Below are 4,355 nucleotides of genomic sequence, written 5' to 3' on the forward strand. Positions count from 1 at the left end.
AGCACTCTGGAGCAGGTTTTCATCGAGAATCTCTCTGTACTTTGCTCCATTCATCTTTCCCTCGGTCCTGACTAGTCTCCCAGTCCCTGCCGCTGAAAAACATCCCCACAGCATGATGCTGCCACCACCATGCTTCACCGTAGGGATAGTGCCAGGTTTCCTCCAGGCGTGACGCTTGGCATTCAGGCCAAAGAGTTCAATCTTGGTTTTGTCAGACCAGATAATCTTGTTTCTCATGGTCTGAGAGTCCTTTAGGTGCCTTTTGGCAAACTCAAGTGGGCTGTCATGTGCCTTTTACTGAGGAGTGGCTTCCGTCTCGCCACTCTACCATAAAGGCCTGATTGGTGGAGTGCTGCAGAGATGGTTGTCCTTCTGGAAGGTTCTCCACAGAGAAACTCTGGTGCTCTGTCAGTGACCATTGGGTTCTTGGTCACCGCCCTGACCAAGGCCCTTCTCCCCCAATTGCTCAGTTTGGCCGGGCGGCCGAGACCTTGCAAAGCTGTCATCAAGGCAAAGGGTGCCACATTTTGATTTAACACTTTTTTGGTTACTACATGATTCCATATGTGTTATTTCATAGTTTTGATGTCTTCACTTTTATTCTACAGTGTAGAAAATAGTAAAAATAAAGAAAAACCCTTGAATGAGAAAGTGTGTCCAAACTTTTGACTGGTACTTTGTGTGTATATATATATATATACACACACTACACACTTTGTGATATATTGGTTGTGATTTCCATTGTTGTATTTGTTTTGAGATATTATCATCCCTCCCCCCTCCCAGGTCTCCCCCATCCTGCCACCACCCCAGCAGAGAGACCCATCGCTGCCATCCTGGTCCCTGCCCTCCCTGTCACCAGGCCTGTCTGCTGGCTCTGCCACGATGCCAACACCTCTGTCCCCAACCCTGCCATGACCAAGTTATGGTGAAGACCAGCGACAGGGTGAGTCTTGCTGCCAGGACAGTTTCAGATTGGTAGCGTTCCAGATTGCCAGGTCATCAACTCTGCTGTATCATATGAGCGTTGTGAGATCTGTCAGGAGACTGCTAGTCAGCCATATGTTATTCATAGATGCTATAGCAGAGATAAAAAAATACCAGATACAGATCTGAGTCATATTGGCCTGTTTCCCTGATCTCTCTCTCTCTAGTTCATCAGTCTAGTTCATCAGTCTAGTTCATCAGTCTAGTTCATCAGTCTAGTTCGTCAGTCTAGTTCATCAGTCTAGTTCATCAGTCTAGTTCATCAGTCTAGTTTGTCAGTCTAGTTCGTCAGTCTAGTTCGTCAGTCTAGTTTGTCAGTCTAGTTTGTCAGTCTAGTTCGTCAGTCTAGTTTGTCAGTCTAGTTTGTCAGTCTAGTTCGTCAGTCTAGTTTGTCAGTCTAGTTCGTCAGTCTAGTTCGTCAGTCTAGTTTGTCAGTCTAGTTCGTCAGTCTAGTTCGTCAGTCTAGTTTGTCAGTCTAGTTCGTCAGTCTAGTTCGTCAGTCTAGTTCGTCCAGTCTGGTTCGTCGGTCTAGTTTGTCAGTCTAGTTTGTCAGTCTAGTTCGTCAGTCTAGTTTGTCAGTCTAGTTCGTCAGTCTAGTTTGTCAGTCTAGTTCGTCAGTCTAGTTTGTCAGTCTAGTTTGTCAGTCTAGTTTGTCAGTCTAGTTTGTCAGTCTAGTTCATCAGTCTAGTTCGTCAGTCTAGTTCATCAGTCTAGTTCATCAGTCTAGTTCGTCAGTCTAGTTCGTCAGTCTAGTTCGTCAGTCTAGTTCGTCAGTCATTGTGTTTGGCTGGCTTTGTGGTTATTTTTGATTATTTATGTAACATCCCAAATGGCACCATATTTTCTAAAATAGTGCTCTATATATAATAGGGTGCTAGTTGTGTTAGGGCACAGCCTTAGTGTTGTGACTATATCATTTAGTTCTATAAGGGCTGATTCAGAATGTTTATACTAGACTCCTACATCCCTCCCTGTGTGTTGTTCTGCAGGTCCTAGCAGGTCCATGGGAGCAGTCGTCAGAACCAGCGTTTGTCCGTAAAGCTCTCCCCTGCCCACCCTGTGTGGTCCCTATACCCACGTATGTCACACACACACACACACACACACACACACACACACACACACACACACACACACACACACACACACACACACACACACACACACACACACACACACACACACACACACACACACACACAGTCACACACACACACATACACACACACGTCACACACACACACACACACACACACACACACACATACACATACACACACACGTCACACACACACACACACACACACACACACACACACACACACACACACACACACACACACACACACACAGTCACAGACACACACTCACAGACACACACACACCATAACAAAGCTAACTGTTTCTACCATGTGGTGTCCAGACCACTGCAGTAGGCAGCCAAGTTAGTTGATGTGAAAGCAAACACTCAACTAGTAACTGGTGTGGTGTGTGTGTTGTGGGGTGGTGTAGCTCCAAAACACACCATTCTTTCATTGGCAACACACTGATCTGTGTGTCACTGTTGGCCACCGGTGCGGGGGTCACGCTGGTGTGGTATGATCCTAGACTGCGTCACTGCAGAGAGAGAGAGAGAGAGAGAAAATCACAGTCTACTTGAACAGAGCAATACTCAATCTTGAGGCATCAAAGCCAAACGAACTGAATAATATTAAGAAATGCTATAGCAAAATACAGAAAAGAGCCGTTAAATTCTACAACCACCTAAAAGGAAGCGATTCCCAAACCTTCCATAACAAAGCCATCGCCTACAGAGAGATGAACCTGGAGAAGAGTCCCCTAAGTAAGCTGGTCCTGGAGATCTGTTCACAAACACAAACAGACCCCACAGAGCCCCAGGACAGCAACACAATTAGACTAACCAAATCATGAGAAAATAAAAAAGAGAATTACTTTCCACATTGGAAAGAATTAACAAAAAAACAGAGCAAACTAGAATGCCTATTTGGCCCTAAACAGAGAGTACACAGTGGCAGAATACCTGACCACTGTGACTGACCAAACTTAAGGAAAGCTTTGACTATGTACAGACTCAGTGAGCATAGCCTTGCTATTGAGAAAGGCCGCGTAGGCAGACCTGGCTCTCAAGAGAAGACAGGCTATGTGCACACTGCCCACAAAATGAGGTGGAAACTGAGCTGCACTTCCTAACCTCCCGCCAAATGTATGACCATTAGAGACACAGTATTTCCCTCAGATTACAGCGATCCACAAAGAATTCGAAAACAAACCCAATTTTGATAAACTCCCTTATCTACTGGGTGAAAAACCACAGTGTGCCTGATTTGTGACCTGTTGCCACAAGAAAAGGGCAACCAGTGAAGAACAAACACCACTGTAAATACAACCCATATTTATGTTTATTTATTTTCCCATTTGTACTTTAACTATTTGCACATCATTACAACACTGTATATAGACAATAATATGACATTTGAAATGTCTTTATTCTTTTGGAACTCGGAGTGTAATGTTTACTGTTAGATATTTATTGTTTATTTCACTTTTGTTTATTATCTACTTCACTTGCTTTGGCAACGTTAACATACGTTTCCCATGCCAATAAAGACCTTACATTGAATTTGAATTGAGAGGAGAGACTGAACTCGTTTTTCCTCTCTGTGCAGGGCCTGTCTTGGAGACATGAGGTAATGAAACTTACTTTCCACATCTCTCACTGTCTCTCTCTCCTCTCCCATGTCTCTCTCCCTCTCGCCTCACTGTCTCTCTCCCTCTCCCCTCACTGTCTCTCTCCCTCTCCCCTCACTGTCTCTCTCCATCTCTCTCTCGCCTCTCACTCTCTCTCTGCCTCTCACTCTCTCTCCCTTCACTCTCTCTCTCTCCCCCTCTCCCTCAATGTCTCTCTCCATCTCCCCTCTCCCCCTCACTGTGTCTCTCTCATCTCTCCCTCTCCCTCACCGTGTCTCCCTCCCTCCCCCTCACCGTGTCTCCTCCTCCCCTCACCGTGTCTCCCTCCTCCTCACCGTGTCTCCCTCCCTCCCTCACCGTGTCTCCTCCTCCCTCCCTCCCTCCATCTCTCCGGTGATAACCTAAAGGTTGTCAGACCAGCAGAAGTCTTGTTTGTTTTTCCCATTCCTCCTTCACTCCTTTCCTCATTTCTAAATGTCATGTCATCCCCTCTTTCTAGCTTTCTCTCTCTCTGACCTTTCAACCAATGGGAGCGTAGCAAAACAAAACAGGAAGAACATTAACAGAGTGTTCTTGTGAAAACATGGGAGAGAGAGGGGGGAGGGAGGGAGGGAGTGTGGGAGGGAGAGAGAGAGAGAGAGAGAGAGAGAAGTCGTACA

General features: G+C 45.8%; 1 long non-coding RNA gene across 1 annotated transcript; it reads left to right on the top strand.

Moving 5' to 3' along the window:
- The first annotated feature begins 778 nt into the window (after window positions 1–778).
- LOC123490824 lies at window positions 779–3,692 on the top strand. Its single transcript, XR_006661058.1, has 3 exons — window positions 779–946; window positions 1,977–2,065; window positions 3,675–3,692. It is a non-coding gene; the product is annotated as an uncharacterized LOC123490824 (long non-coding RNA).
- Window positions 3,693–4,355: the final 663 nt, after the last annotated feature.

Source organism: Coregonus clupeaformis, unplaced genomic scaffold, assembly GCF_020615455.1.
Source record: "Coregonus clupeaformis isolate EN_2021a unplaced genomic scaffold, ASM2061545v1 scaf4926, whole genome shotgun sequence".
In the NCBI taxonomy this organism is placed as follows: Eukaryota; Metazoa; Chordata; class Actinopteri; order Salmoniformes; family Salmonidae; genus Coregonus; species Coregonus clupeaformis.